Source organism: Octodon degus, unplaced genomic scaffold (assembly GCF_000260255.1).
Source record: "Octodon degus isolate 3935 unplaced genomic scaffold, OctDeg1.0 scaffold00292, whole genome shotgun sequence".
Lineage (NCBI taxonomy): Eukaryota > Metazoa > Chordata > Mammalia > Rodentia > Octodontidae > Octodon > Octodon degus.
This window is the reverse complement of record NW_004524868.1, coordinates 1,242,445-1,259,660: the sequence shown is the minus strand read 5'-3', so window position 1 is coordinate 1,259,660 and position 17,216 is coordinate 1,242,445. Positions and strand designations below refer to the sequence as shown.

The following is a 17,216-nucleotide window of genomic DNA, read 5'->3' as shown; positions in this document are numbered from 1 at the left end:
GATTTTCTCACAAATTAACAAGCAGCCAATTGTATCCCATCTAAGTAGAAAGATTCCACCACCTTCTTGAGAGCTATAAATTCGCTATAGCCCATGAAAAAATATGGAGGAAACAGAGATACAGAAGGCATACTTGAATATCTAAGCTGGAGGCTCTGACTCAGGGCTGGAGGACTGGTGGCTCCCAGAGGTGGTTTCAAAGTGACCGCTAATGTACAGAGGGACCTGCATCAAACCAGAGTGTCCAAGAAAAAAGATATGACAACATCCCAAGTCAGGATCCACACTTAGCTTTTTGCTCTGATTGTGCATAGGGACCATGGTCATTACTGTATGTTTTCTTTCCCCAAAATATCCTCTCTAAGCCTGGTTTTAATAAGGCTATTGTAGAACTTACCTGATTAATTCTATATGGCCCTAGGGGCCGGGGAAATAGCTCAGTAGAATAAGCGCCTGCCTGGCAAATGCAGGGTCTGAGTCCAATCGCTGGTATTGAAAAAATTTTATAAGGCCATAAAGATTAGTTACCTAAATTTAGAATTTTGTATCTACATTCTAACTTTTCAGGTAAAGTACATTATCATCATCCCACTCTAGCCATGATATAATTTCAAATAACCTTATATGAGCACTTTGGGGATTCAGACTTTAATTTACTACACCAACCTCAAAGAGAAATATAAGCATGTCTAATTAGAGTGAAATAATATTTTAAGAAAATAAATTAGTGACTTTTTGGTGACACACTTTAGAAAGAGAACATTACTGAATATATCTTTTCTCTCAAGAGCACAACGCCTGCTGAACAGCTGCACTACAAATACTTGCAGTTAGGTATTCTGTCTGTGCATATAGACAGCTATTTCTCCAGATCCCTGAGCCTGCTGTTGAAAGAAGTTCCCACCGTATTCATTGGACAGGGTCTCAAGGTTGCTTCATATTCTACTAAGGAGTGACACAATAAAACCTTAAAATCAAAAAAGAAAATGTCTTACGTCTCCTACTTACAACCGCCAAGCTCCAAATTTTCCTCTGTGTTTTGTAATGGGAAACATGACACCTTACTATTTACTCACAAAAACCTGACACTTCATTTTACACTATATTGTAGGCATTTTTCTTGTCTAAATTGGAAGTAAGTGTAAATTATAAGGCTTAATAATCATTGAAGTTGTTCTCATTTGTTAATAGATGTTAATTAGGTTGGGATTAGTATCTGGGAACTGAAATTTTTCAGGGATAAAACAGTGAGTAGTGATGCCTATTCTATATTAATTGAGGTCACATTCAATGGATAGACATAAATATTGGAAAGCAAGAAAAGTCACATATTGACATATAAATGATATAAATGGTGTATAAAAGAAAAAAATAAAAACATATATGTTTACTTTTTAATATAAATAATTAGGTGACAGACAGTCTGAGCCAACTCTGAAAATTCCTCCTGAATTTATCTCCAAACGGTATGTCAGGTAAAGTGCTTTCTGGTACCTGTTTGCAAATCTTCTCATGATCTATTTCTGAGAAACAGAAGTCTTTCATACCATCACTTCTAGTGTGTATTTCACAGATTCTAAGTCTGCATCATGGACATTTAATGAATTTGTTTTCTCTCTTTTAGGATTTCTACGTCTAGTTGGACAAGATAGCCTGTGCTCAGGGAGAGTGGAAGTGAATCCCGGAGCAGGCTGGACACCAGTGTCTGATGTGAACTTCACATTCCCTACTGCCCATGTTATCTGTGCAGAGCTTGGGTGTGGCAAGGCTGTGGCTGTCCTGTGGAATGTATCCAGAAATGCCAGTCAACAGGTTTGGGATGAAGAGTTCCATTGTGTGGGGCAGGAGGCTGAGCTCTGGTTCTGCCCCAAAGTGCCCTGTGTTGGAGGAAGCTGCCAGCATGGTAGGGCTGTGGAGGTTGTCTGTTCAGGTATGTCTCACTGTAGGAATTTTACTTCCCAGAGCAATCTCAATCTTTCTCTTTCTCTCTTTTTTGTTCTCTTTTAATTATCCTTCTCATTTCTCTCACCCTGAAAATAAATGCTAAACAAATTTGTTATTTTAATATTTCTTCTCTAATGTTTTCAGAGCAGCAATATAATCTCAGAGCAAAGGTTAGGATCATATACTTTTTTCAGATAGCAAAATACCAATTTTTGAATAATAACAACTCAAATAAAGAGGTCCAAGAAGAACATATATTTTGTTGGGGTGGTAAAGCTCAGCAAATTTGTGTGATTCTTGGAGAAATATTAATATTATGTTGTATCATCTCTTATATGAGATTGTCCAATATCCTCAAACAGAAGTATATTTTTAATCAAGTACATAGATCTGAGCTCTGAAACATACATTTACAATTGATTTTTCTTTTTGAGGTACCAGGGATTGAACTCAGGACACTGTGCTTGCCAGGCAAGCACTTATTCTACTGAGCTATCTCCCTGGAACATTTTGTTTTGCATTTTTGGTATGGGGGATTGAACTCAGGACCTTGTACTTAAATGAAATATTTTTGAATGAGCTGTGTATTGCTTTCTGATTTATTCTTCCAGCTCTCAATGACTCTACCAACAAGAACAATTATGATGTTTCCTGGATCCATGGCTGCCACCCGAGTCTTATGATGAGCCTGAAAGGAAAAACTGCCCCAGAAAAACTGCTTTTAATATAACTTTACTCTTTTGTGACTGTCTAGCTCTGTAACTGCCAAATGGTTCTGTAATTACTTTCTTGACCCTTTAATCATGAGAACTTAAACACAAATGCAGGATATCTGATTGCACCAAGCTTCATCATCATTAATCTATTCTTGTAACCAGTGATTTCAACCTGTTTGGTAATCAGAGAACTTTCAGGTTGTTTTTGTCTCACTTTTCTATCTCCTACTTATGCACCATTTAAAAGCCATACACTATCAAAGAGCGGGGTCTGATTTTGAGAGTGATTGCAGTCAGTGCCCATCAATGTAAAATGAATCTGATTCCAAGTTCTGGGTGTCATTTTGGTATTTCTGTTCTCCATCAAGCTCACCCATGTGCATTACAGCAGTGACTTAATTTCATATTCTCTAATCCTTCCACCTATTAAATCAATGGCAGTGGAGTTTGGATGGTGAACAAGAAATTAAAATCAGACACAAGTCCTTTATGATTACTCTTAGAAGTCATCCAGTGAAAGACACTTAACCACTCAGGGTAAGAAATCTGACATTTTCAGCATATTTTTCTCATAACCCACCATTCTGATCTGTCAGTTTCTATCTGACAGTTCTCATTGGATTATTTTCTGTTTAGTTTCATCTCTTATTTTTCAACCCAAGAAATCTCGTCATTTTTGTTTCAGTCAGAAACCAAATTCCACCAAGTGCTGCTCTGATGCAATGCATTTATGTCTTATTCTAGAAGCTCTGTATAGAAAAAGAAGAGAGATACTTTCTTCTTTGTTGAATGGGTTCACTCAAAACCAGAAAACCTGATTTTATGTATAAAAGTTATTATTAATCTTATTCTCTTTCCTCCGAGAGTCCACAACTCCGCCTGATAAATGGAGGCAGTGGCTGTTCAGGAAGAGTGGAGGTCCTTCATCAGGACTCTTGGGGAACCATCTGTAACAACAACTGGGTTGCAACTGAAGCCAAAATAGTGTGCAGACAGCTGAGCTGTGGAGATGCTCTGGCTTCTGTAGACTTCACACATTTTGGGGCTGGTTCTGAGCCTATCTGGCTGGAAAACCTGAGATGCACAGGACGAGAATCTCATGTGTGGGACTGTCCTTCCTTAGGCTGGAATAATACCTAATGCAATCACCAGCAGGATGCAGGAGTCATCTGCTCAGGTATGATCAGTGCATTGTCCACTGCTTGGGTGAATAGGAAATTTCAGGGAAGTAAGTGGGGATGACCTCTGGGAAATAGGGAATAGATAGATTGTAGAAGATTGATATGTGTGTCCATAGACTTCTCAATGCATTTAAGATTATGGATTTCATTAATATTTCTTGTATATGTCTCTACTGCTGTTTTTTCTTCTTTCTAAAATGCATATAGCACAGGATCTACAGGGTCTTACAATGTAGATCAGACTCATAGGGGTCCTCCTGTTTTCAGCCTCACAAATGCTGGGATTACAGGCCTGAGTCACCACACCCAGTCCCAGTTGACATCTCAGCACTCACTGAGATAGGGGCTGGCAAAGCTTGTGGTGCCAGCGGCTGAACCATGGTCCCTGCACTCTGTCTAAACAGACACTTTAGTCCACTGAGCTATCTGGCTGGTCCTTTCCTTCTGCTTTGGTCACACCCAGAAGGAAGCTTATTCTAGTGTCATACCAATTACAATTAAGTGTTATGGGGAAAATGGGATAGCTTTCCACCTCCTAAAGTATTCAGTTAAAAGGTAATTAATTGTGTGTGTGTGTGTGTGTGTGTGTGTGTGTGTGTGTGTGTGTGTGTGTGTTTCAGGGATAATCCAGAAAAGTTAGAATTCTGTAGGAGTGAAGACAATATTTCCAAATAACTCATATTTATTAGGTTTACACAGAGATGGGTTGCAGGAAGTGAATGGTAGGAAAGGCCACAAAAGAAGTTAGAACAAAAACAGTATATATTCTTAATTTGAGAACTGTTTGATCTCTAAGGCTGACCACTTATTATTCCCTTTGAATATACAGTGGACTGCAGATGCAGCCTTATTTGTCCACAGAGACTGTGAATCTAGAGAGTGTTAGTCAGCAACTTAATCCTTATACAGCCTGGTCTTCAACCAAGGGTGATAATTTTGCTTTTCTAATTTACATTTTGTAAGAAAAAGTAATTCAAAATTACTACTGCATAAGTTTTTGCTTCTGCAGCAATGAGCTTTATAAGGGGAAAAATGTGAAGGAAAGTAACATTTTTTGGTCAAATTTGGTGTTTCAGTATGAGACGCATGATAAAACATTTTGCACTAGGTCAGTTATTAAATAGGCAGTGGAAGTAGGATTAAACTAATCACTGAAGAATGCATGGAATATTCCAAAGTTGCAATTCATCTTTGCAGGTTCAGATCCTAGTATTCTTGGCACTTGGAAGGAATGGCCAAAGAAATGTGGATGAAATACTGAGTTACAGATTCTCCTTTCATGATTATATATATATATATATATATATATATATATATATATATATTTCCTATATTACTTCAATACAACATCTGTGCAAATTCAAACTTTTTCAAATTAATTTTATTGAAAAACAAATAGCAATGAGACAGATTCAAAACTGGTCAGTAAGACAGTTGCAATAATTAATACATTGCATATTGTTGTCATCTTAGCGGTTATTCATAGGACAAGATGCAGATATGATAACCTGTCCAAACACTCTTAGTACAAATCCTTTGTCTCATTGAATTAAGGGAAAGTAGCTGTATATCTATCTTATTTTGTATATACAGATATAAAGTGCTCCTTTATTCATATCCCCTTTTTTGTTTAGTTTTGTCAGAGATGGATATTCCATTGTCATTTAAATATTGTAGGTGCATGAATTCAGCAAAATATTAAAATATTGTCTAGCAGTCCCTAACAGTAGTGGGTTTTCCATAGGACTGGTAATGTCAGAAATTGTTGGTTTGAGCCTTTTGTAGCCCAGCATGTTAATATGGCTTTACTTTTTATACCTCATTTTTATACTTTTCTCTTGGATTTTTAAGACCAAGATAAAGCAAGAACTGAATAACAAGAAATGTAACTTTTGTATCTGATGATAATGAAGAGTGTGCAAAATTCAAACTTTTGAGGGACATTAGATCCTATACAACTGGGTTAATGTTTGATAATATGAGAAGTTAATGTACATGAATTATGATAAAAAACATTGTTATGCTTGATGGTGTCAGCGATACTAGGGAATTGCAATTGAGAGTTTACTTTTTATTATAATTTTTATTCATTTTGATGAAAAAAGATAAAACAATGAAACAGTCTCAAAACAGGTTAATAAGAACATTTACAATAATCAATACATTGCATATTGTTGTCCTCGTAGTAGTTATTCAGAAGGCAAGATACCAGCACAATATCTTGTCTAAAAGATATTAGTACAAACTTTTATTCACAGTGAACTAGAGAAAGTAGCTTCATATCCATCCTAATTCACACACACACACACACACACACACACACACACACACAAACATTTGTTTTTTCCGCATTTTTTCACAACAAAATAAACTTCACTTACACTTTTATGAAGTTAGTAACACTTGACACTAGGTTGCCTAGCAACTGATAACTAATGGAACCAGACAGGATGTTCACCTCAGGCGTGAGGTAGCTTGTTTGCTATAGACAATGGGCCAAGTCCCATCTACATATATTTGGTTGATATCCTAGCTTTTTGGCTCCCAAAGTATACCCATTTGTCGTTGTGTTTTGTCAGAGATGAATGTTTCACAGCAGTTAGAGAAGCTGTATTTGGAGAAATCTTTAAAAGACATTTCCATACTTGAAACCAGTCTAAAGAATGTAGGTACTTGAATTCAGCAAAATAACCCAATATAGTCCAATAGTCCATAATAGTGATGCATTGCCAGCAGAACTTGCAATTGCCAGACGTTATGGAGTTGAGCCTTTGACAGCTCAGCATATAAATATAGCATTACTTTTTATACCTCGTGGTTATTCTTTTCTGCTAGATTGTTAAGATTAAGTTAACAAAAAGATCAAATTAAATCAAGACCTATACAACTAAAATTTATGTTTTGTATCTGACAATGTTCGTCAAATCCCCTCAGGTTGTATGCTGGAACCATAGAGCACCTTGTAGATCTCTTGTCAGTGTCAGCAATCTGGATGAGTCAAAGTAATTGCTTGACCAATATACTCTATGAAATCCTGAGATAAATTTTTCTGGGGGACTCTCCTTAGGCACACTATACATCATCTATCACTTTCCTCTGTGGCCCTATAATCACCTGGATCAGAATATTTGGGATACCACTGAGCATAGAATGTCACAGTTTCTCTTATGTCTTGAGTCCTCACTTACCTTGAAAGGCTAGGGCTAAAATATTGGCTATCCTTGTAGGCCCTCTATTTGTCTAATTTTTGGTCTGCAAACTTTAGTTGTAACCATCCAGAAGAGAAGCTTAAGGATATTATTACACTATAAGAGAGGCAGTTGAGCTTAACATTGGTGTCTGAATATCTAACACCTTAGACATAATATGGAACTGCTTTATTCTAGGAACTATGGATATTCTAAAATTTAAAACCCTATAGAATGTGAAAAAATAATTACACATTTTTATACCGAAATTTATAATTCAAAACTATATACAACATTGTAACAGGACAATCCTATGAACTTTTTGTTTTCTTTTCGTTTATTTTCTTTTATTACCTTTTTTAAAAAATACTTTAATGAGAGTATAGAAATAATTTGTATGACACTATAAGCAGTATCCACTTAGGTGACCAAAATTATACGTTTTTCAAAGCATGACTTTTGTATTACACATTGATATCCCTCAGTGTAATTTCTTAATTCACAGATATCAGCATATACAGTTAGTAAAAGTGAGAATTCTACCCATTAACTGCTATTTTCAAATATCTGATGGAGATTTTAAGGACTATTGCCTTAACCATCTTGTTCAAAAGAATATATAGTTTTGCACCTGCCATAATTCCAAAATTTCATTTCTCTCTCCACTATTTAAACCTTAAGGTCTTTTTTCCATTTAACTGTGTTATACCTTTCAATTTTTATTTCTTCTTTTGAGCTCTTACACTAGGGAGACAACACAATATTTATACATGTGGGCCTGGTTTATTTCACTTATGAGTATACCTTCAACCTTCATCCACTTATACATGAAATCTTTGAGTTTTTTTTTTCTTTATAGATGATCATAATAATACTCCATTGTATAAAAACACCACATCTTTTTCATCTATTCCTGAGGGGACAGTCATTTTGATTGTTTCCAAGATTTGACTCACAAATAGTGCTACTATAAATACAGGCACACATATATCATTGTGATATGATGTTTTCAGTTCTTTGGGAAAATTCCCAAAATGAGAATAGCTGGGTTTGATGGAATTTCCAGTACTAGGTTTTGGGGAGTCTCCACACTGATTTCCATAAAGGATGCACTCGTGTACATGCCCACCAACAGTGGAGAATGGTTACTTTTTTTCCCACAGCATCTCAAACATTTGTTGTTGGTTGATTTCTTTTTTACAGCTATTCATTCTGGTGAGAGATGCTATCTCAGTGTTGTTTTGGTTTCATGAATGGCTAGTGATGTGTAGCATTTATTTCTGCATTTATTTGTTTTTTTTTTATTTCTTCCTCTGAGAAGAGTGTGTTCATCTCAGATACCCATTTTTGGATTTTTTCTTTAAATTTGGTGGCCCTAATGTTTTTTAGTTTTTATAAATTCTAGAGAGAAGACCTTTGTCTGAGTACTTATTAGTTTGTTTTTTTTTGTCTCCAAATTTGTGTGTTGTGTTTTCACTGTGTTGATAATTTATTTTGACGTGGAAAACTTTTTCTATAAGAGGAGGTCTAAGTTTTGAATTCTTTCAAGTATTTTCCATGCCTTTTGATTTTTGTTCATGAACTGTTTGCCTATCCTTATATCTTCAAGATTTCCATCTAATTTCTCTTCCAGGAGATTTAGGGTTTTGGTTTTAATGTTTAGATCTTTAATGTATTTTGAATTTAGTTTAGTGCATATTGATAGACCCGGGGGTAGTTTTTTTTTTTTTTTCAGCATGTATGAGAGCCAGTTTTTCCAGCACCATTTGTTAAAGAGGCTATCTTTCCTCCAGTAAGCATATTTAGCTTCTGTGTAAAAGATAAGTTGGCTGAATATGTTTACAGTTGTATTTCCATCTTCTAACATATTTCATTGATCCTTAGGTCTGACTTTTCTCCAATACCATGTTGATTTTATCACAGCAACTTTGTAGTATAATTTCAAGTCACGAATTGGAATGATTTTGTCTTACCTTTGTTGCTCAGGATGGCTTTTGCTATTCTAGTATTTTTTTGTTCCAAATAAATATTAGGAATGATTTCTCTGTCTATGTGGTATATTCATGGTATTTTGATAGGGACTGCATTAAATCCATATAATAATTTTGGGAGTATGGCCATGTTCACTATGTTGGCTCTTCTTATCCAAGAAGAGAGAATACCATTCCATTTTCTGAAATCCTCTATGATCTCTTTTTTTGGAGTACTGTAATTTTCATTGAAGAGAATTTTTTTCTTTACTTAAATTAATTTCTAAATATTTCATTATCTGTGTTGCTATTGTAAAATGTACTGTTTCTCTAATTTTTCTCTCAGTATGTTTGTTATCTCTGTAAGGGAATGTTATTGACTTTTGAGTTTTGACTTTGTATCCTGTTATGCTACTGCATTTGTGTATTAATTCTAGTAACTTCTTGGTGGAATTTCTTTGGTTTTCCAAGGAGAATATAATGTCATCTGCAGGAATGAGAGTTTAACTTCTTTACCTGCTCTTATTCCTCTTTCCTACTGGCTGTAGCTAATGATGCCACAGCTATATTGAATAGGAGTGGTAATAGAGGATATCCTTGTCTTGTACCAGATCTGAGAGCAAAATATTTCACTTTTTCCACAGTTAGAAATAAATTGACAGTTGGATCATGAAAGATGGCTTTTATCAGATGTAGGTAGAGATAATCTATTCTAATTTTCTATAGGACTTTGAATATGAATGAGCAATAAACTTTGTCAAATGCCTCTTCTACATCAACTGAGATGATCATGAGTTTTTTGGATTTTACTCAATGGATTCAGTGTATCACATTTATAGATTTGCATACATTGAACCATTTTTTTTATCCCTGGGATGTATCCTACTGTTCATGGTGTATAATTTTATTAATTTGTTGTATTCTATTTGCTAGGATTTTACTGAAAATTTTTGCACCTATTTTCATAAGAGATATTTGCCTTTATTTCTCTTTTTTTAGTTGCATCTTACTCTCATTTTTGTGTATTATACTTGCCTCCAGGAATGATTTAGGGAGAATTGTTTCCATTTCAACTTCAAGTGTTTCAGGAGTATTGAGATCATATCTTCTGTAAAATTTTTGTAGGATTCAGCTGTTAATCCATCAAGACCTGGACTTTGTTGGTAATTTTTTTTTTTAATTTCATTTTGAATTTCACTGGGTGTTATTGGGTTAATGAGAGTTCTTATACTTTGATTCAGTTTTGGTAATTTATACCTTTCTAGATATCTGTCCATGTCTTCAGTACCTTCTATTCTGTGATACTAAAGATTTTCAAAGTAGCTATTGGTGATTTCCTGAATTTCCACAGGGTCTGTGGTAATTTCTCACTTTTTATTCCTTATTGCTTGAATTAGAGTTTATTCTTTCTTTTTTATTTCTGATGAGGTTAGCTAGGGACTTACCAATTTTATTGAATCTTTGAAAGAATCAGCTTTTAAATTCTTTAACGCTTTATATTGTTTTCTTTGTTTCAGTTGAATTAAATTCTACTCTAATCTTCATAATTTCTTACCATCTTTGGGCTTTGGGTTTGGTTTCCTCTTCTTTTCCTAGACGTTTAATGGGCAACATTAGGGTATTTATTTGTTCCCATTCTGTTTTCCTAATGTGTGAGTTCACAGCTATAAATTTCTCTCTAAAAACTGTTTTCTTTGCATTCCATAAATTCTGATAAGTTGTGTTTGAATTTCCTTTGAATTGTAGATATTGTTTAATTTCATCTGTAACCCATCAGTTGTTGAAGAGGGTGTTGTTTATGTTATATGTTTTTATAGGCTTTTTGTTGTTTCCTTTGCCGTTTATTTTCAGTTTCATGGCACTGTGGTCAGATTATATGCATGGGATAATTTCTGTTTTCTTTCTTATACCGAAGCATGATCTATGGACTAGTATGTGGTCTATTTTAGGAAATGTCCCATGTGCACCTGAAAAGAATACGTATTCATATCTGGTTGGGTAGAACATTATGTATGTCCATTAATTACAATTACTCCAAGTTGTGGGTAAGGTTTGCTACTTCTTGGATAATATTTTTCCTGCTTGACTTATCTTTTTGGGTTAAGTGGGTGTTAAGGTCTTCTGTTAAGATGGATATTAGAATTTACTTATTCATTAAGATTTGTCTGATATAAATAGAGAAAACAATTCTGAAATTCTTTGCCAACCATAGGATACCTAAAATAACAAAAACAATTCTGGGCAACCAAGACAAGGCAAGGGCCATCACAATCTTTACTTGAAATTATACTATATTACTGTGATTGTCTCAGTTACTCTTATCTTGTTACTGGGTCAAATACTCAACACTCAAAATTATGGAAGGAGTGCCATGCCTGCCCTATCCCTAGGCCATATGGAGCTGGCAACTGAGACTGGGCTTGGTGGTGCACACCTGTAATCCCACCTCTTGGAAGGCTGAACACAGGTGGATCACTACGAGTCTGATGCATGTAATGAGACTCTGTAGACTGTACTAAAAAATACAAAAAAATTGAGGAAAGGAAAGGCTTATTTAGCTCACAGTTACTGGAGCAGAGGAGAGGTTGAAGGGAGGTATGGGGTGTGGGACATAAACATTCAAGATATATCATGCACAGGCACAAATTACCTATAATGAATGTGATCATTTTGTATATCTAGAATGTAACAATAAATCTAGTTGTCTTTGAATCTCTTAAAATTTTTTTTCTTATATAGTTGGTTGCTCCTGTTTTTGGTGCGTATATGTTTATGACTGTTACCTCTTCCTCTTGTATTTTTCCTCTATGCAGTATGTAGAGCCCTTATTAGTTTTGTTTGATCACTCTTGGTTTGAAGTTGAGACTATCTTTGAACAGGATTGTTACCCCTGCTTTTTTCTGAGATACTGGGTCATGTAGTATTGTTATCCATTCTTTGACTTTCAGACTATTAATTTCCTTATGAGTTAACTCTGTTTCTTGTATATAGCACATTCTTGTATTTTGCTTCCTAATTCAGTCTTCCAATCTATTTCTTTACATTGGTAAATTGAGTCCATTTACGCTGACAGCTATAATAATTATAATTATAATATTATAATATATATTATATTTATTATAATATATATTATAATTCAGATGTATTGACTTATGATTGGCATGTTATTTTATTTGTGGTTGTATACCTTTTTTACTCCTGTGTTTGTTTGCCCTATTTGGTGGGATCTTTCAATTCTCATTCATGGAGTTGTTATCATTTTGGTTCCTGTCTACAATATATTTTAGTAGTCTGTGTAATGTTGGCTTTGTCATCATGAAATTCTTTAGATTTTCTTTGTCAGGGAAGCATTTTGTTTCTCCACCAAATTTGAAAGAGTTTTTCAGGGTATAGAAGTCTTGGCTGGAATTAGTTGTTCTGGAGGACTTTAAGTACTCTGTTCCATGCTCTTCGTGACTAGCTGGTTTGTGAATAGAAATCTGCCAGTATTCTGGTGTGCTGCCTTTTAAATGTGATCTCTTTGTTTTGTCTAGAGGCTTTTATTACATTTTTATTGTGCTGTATTTGTGGGATCATTACTATTGTATGTATTGGTGTGTTTTTAATTCGGTTTTTATCAGTAGTTCTTTATGCTTCAGTTACTTATATGTCACATTGTTTCCCCATGTTTGGGAAGTTTCCTGCTATTAATTCTTCCCATATTCTTTTAGCATCATTTGTATTTATTCCTTCTTTCTCATGGATATCTATTACTCTCACGTTGTTCATCTTTGCATTGTCTTGCAGATGTTGAATTATGTTTTCCTGCATCCTAGTTGTTTGTAAGAGATTTTTTTTTACTTTTTCACTAACTGAAACAGTGTCCTCAATGTGTGAAACTCTATCTTAACTTTCATTCAAACAGTTTTGCTGGCTTGTGATTTTTGCTTTTAAATTCCTACATATCTCTTTGAATCTGCATCATACAATCTATTTCTTTTCTGTATTTCTCATACAAGGTATCCATCATTTTTCTATTCTAGTCTTTTTTATCTGTGTCTTCTTTATCTGCACTTAGAAATTCTTTCATTACAGTTGTAATTTCTTTTTTTTTTTACTTCAGAGATTATTTCTGATCTGATTTCCTCTATACCTCTCTGCTGTTGTTTCTTTACTTCAGATGCTATTAGTATTTCAGAGATTTCAGGTGTGTGAATTCCTATTTCTTCTATGCCTGTGTCTCATGCTTTTGTTCTGTGTGTGCTCAGGGCTGAGAAAACATTTTGCTCCTTTACTTTATCATATTATATAGCACTATCTTCTGATGTTTTGTGTATAGCTTTGATACAGTTATTACCTTAGCACTTATGATATTATTACCCAAGAGACATTATGTGGTTAAGGCAGTTACAGTTTTGTATTTCAAGAAGTATAATTAGCAACACTCATATTGCATAGTGAGATTTATCAGTTGACAGACTTTTGTATCTAATGGGTTTGTATTTTAGACCCTAAGATCAAACATTATGACTGAGTAGCTAAGTAGATACTAGATATGAAATTTGTACTTAAGTAATTCCCCTAAGTTCTCTCTGAACACCTCCCCTTTTGTACTTTTAGTTTTCCAGGTAGGCTGGTTCACTCTGGTTACTGGTTGCTCCCTCTCTCAATCAAGAAGGAAAGAGAGAGGATGCTGTCATAGCTCTGGGTCTAGCAAAGTGTCTTATCTTACCTGTTCTGTATCTGCCAACTTCAAACTTCTCCAGATGGGTCTGGCTTGGGTCTGGCTGCTGTGCTTCACTTCTTCCTGCTGCAACCCATGGAGGTGAACATGCTGTGCCCCTTGGCAAGATATTCTGCTCCTAGATTAGTTGGGTGTATCTTGCCCCTTGCCTCTTTGCAGTGAGTTCTGCTGCAGGCTACCACACCAGGTGTGTCTGATGAAGGAGGCTCCAGCAAGCATAGCGAAGGTCCCACATACATGTAGGGACAGATCACTGGCTGTAATAGAATCTGTCAGGCAGAAAACCTCCCACACACATGCTGGGTCTGGGTGTTGACTGTGTTATTTCTTTCTTGACCTGAAAGAATCTTTCTCATCTTATTTCTTCTATAGCCTGATGGACTTGTTTCTTTACTTCACTTTCTTTCAATTAAGAGATTTCAGGTATGTAGTTTCCATGATCTTGTATGTCTTTGTCTCTTGGATTTGTTCTGGGTGGGTTAGATGATTGAAGTTGCCTTTTGCTCTAGCATTTTGTCATTTTTGAAGCTCCTAGTAATCATAGAGACAAAGTCCTACAGGCTACTCAGAGCCCACCTAGGAAAGCTCCATTCTTGACCTTACTGAACCTAAAGATTGGAGCTCTTCTTAATCTTGCAGATCGCTCAGAGTTCTCCTAATTTCTTCAAAGTTTGGCCAAGTATCAGGAGAATCTCCACAACTGTGTGCTTAGGGCTATGGAAGTTCAGAGATTACCAGAGACTCGCAGGCTTTCTGGAGTCTGCCAAAGTTCTGATATGATAACATAAAGGCTCCCCATGAATGCATTTATGCAACTGAGTTCTCCATCAGCCCCTGGATTCTTATACTGAGAAGAAGACAAACATAGATGTGTACTTTCAATTCTGCCTTCAAATACATGTCTCATACATAAATGCCAGTCTGGCCTATGAAGAAAACCCACGTACCCCACAGAGATGTGGCTGTCCAAGATGTTTGAAAGTCACTGCATATCACCATATTCACTGTGTACTGGTCATTGAAGCATAGCATACAAAAGCTGTCCTGTTGGATTTTACCTGTTCTGATCCTATTTATTTCTATTCCTCTTTTTCCTTTTGAAATGGGAATGTTTACCCAGTAACAATGTTTCTTGGGACAATGAAACTTGTTTTTGTATTAAATTTTATAGAGGAGTGCAGCTAAGAGTTTGTCTTGAGTCTCAGAGCAGACTTTGACTTGTTCTTTTGAGTAATGTTGGGATTGTTGCTGAGGGAATTGTTGAGTTTTAAGTTGTATGCAGAATAACTACTATTTTTTAGATGGAATTGTTACTTTGTTGTTGTATTTATTTGTAAGTTCATACAGTTTAAGATGTGTCTGGCTATCAAGTTAACATATGGTGTCCTGATCACAGATAATTTTGATTGGACTGAGAGACTTTAAGAAATTATAGAGGCTGAGGAGATGGCTCAGTAGGATAAGCACTTGACTGGCAAACGCAAGGATCTGAGTTAAATCCCTGGTTCCACCAAAAAAAATTATGAGTAAAACAAATTCTGGATATATCTGTGTCAGAGGACATGACCTGAGGGACTATACTAGGTTACTGAATCTTCTTTGGTTCTATTTTTGAGTCTGCTTCCTGGCTTCCTTAAGGTGAGCAGCCTTCTTCTGTCATGCTGTCCAGCTATGAGGTTCCTGTCCACCTGACTGTGGACTGAAACCTCTTATATAATGAGATAAAATAAACTTCATCCCATTAAAGTTCTGCATGGCTGGTGTTTTGACCCAGCAAATAAATACCGAACAAAATAAACCTTTAGACACTGTTTAAGAATCCAGATTTTAATTGAGCACATCTGTGTCATGGATAAATTGAATATAAATGTATTCAGGATATCTGAAGTCACCATTTTAAAACATTAGCTGTTAATTTTATATTAGTGGTTTGCTTTCAAAATAAAACCTTTATAAACATGATGAGAAAGGAAATTCCTAGGGAACTTCTTCGCTAGGGCAGAGGCAGAGCTTAGTAGTAAGCAGTAGCCTAACGTGTGCAACCTTCTGAGTTTTAACCCTGCAACAAACTTCTTCAGCATAAATGTTGTTAAATAAAATATCTTTTTTGTCGTTATATAAAATTTCTGTAAACAGGTGAGTCCCTAGGGCTCTAAGGCCATATGGAAAATTGCTTCTTCAATGTCATTACTATCTAACTAATGATTTTCTCAAGCTCTACTTATTAGTAGCAAAACAGTCCTTCAAAAAAAGACTAACAGAAAAGAATGGTAAACATGTTTTACTCATATATGATCCAGGTTCTAAAATTTCTTTATTTTTTTTCTGTAATATAAAGTATGATCTAAGAATTCTTCATTATTTTAGTCACATTTAATTGTTTTCAGCTTCAGTGTTACTACATGTACTATTTATTTTTGGTATATAAATTTAAATCATATATGACTCAGACAGATAGTGATGATAAGCTTAACTGCCTCTGTTACAGGATAATAATATCAATAAACTTCTCTTCTGGATGTTTAACTACTAAAGTGTGCAGACGAAAAGTTAGATAGATACATGGGCTAAAAGGATAGCCAATATTTTGAACCTAGCCCTTCAAGGTCAGCAAGGACTGAGGACATCAGAGAACCTCTGTTGTGACATCCTGCAACTAATTGGCATCCCAAATTTTCTGATCAAGGAGATTATGAGGCCACAGAGGAAAGTGATCAATTATGTATAGTGTGCCTAAGGAGAGTCACCTACACAGAAAAATAATTATCTCAGGCTTTCACAGAGGACAAATTGGCCAAGCAATGTCTGTGACTCATCCAGATGGCTGACACTGATGAAAAAAAATCTACAAGGTGCTGTACATGTTCCATGGTAAATCCTGAGGGGATTTGGCTGACCTTGTTAGATATCAAAAGTTACATTTTTAGTTATATAGGTCTTGCTTTAACTTGGTCTTAACCACCCAACAGAAAACTATAACCACAAGGCATAAAAGGTAAAGCTATATTAATATGCTAAGCTGTAAAAGACTCAAGTCTACAACTCTGACTTTTGCAGCTGTGCTGATAACCCACTACTATTATGGACTATTGGATTATATTGGGTCATTCTGCTGATTCAAGTACCTATAATATTTGAACTGGCATCAAGTATGAAAAGGTCCTTTAAAAACTTCTCCAAATACAGCTTCTCTAATAACAATGGGACACCATCTCTGACAAAACAAAACCAAAGTGGTTTATATCAATAAAGGACTATTTTTTGTGAAATAAAATATACATATGTATACAGAAGATAGGATACATATTCAGCTATTTTCCCTTAATTGAAAAGAAAGGGGCTGGAGAGATGGCTCAGTGGTCTAAAGCACCTACTTAGAACAAGTTCAGCGAAGCACAGGGACCATGGTTCAATCCCCCAGCACCACATGCCAGCCAGCCCGCCCCCTGGTGGGCTGAGCTGGCCACACACACACACACACACCACTCTCTCTG

General features: G+C 35.5%; 1 pseudogene; it reads left to right on the top strand.

The window, feature by feature from the left end:
- Nucleotides 1–1,900: 1,900 nt before the first annotated feature.
- Nucleotides 1,901–17,216, top strand: part of LOC101586905 — a 47,342-nt pseudogene continuing 32,026 nt past the window's right edge.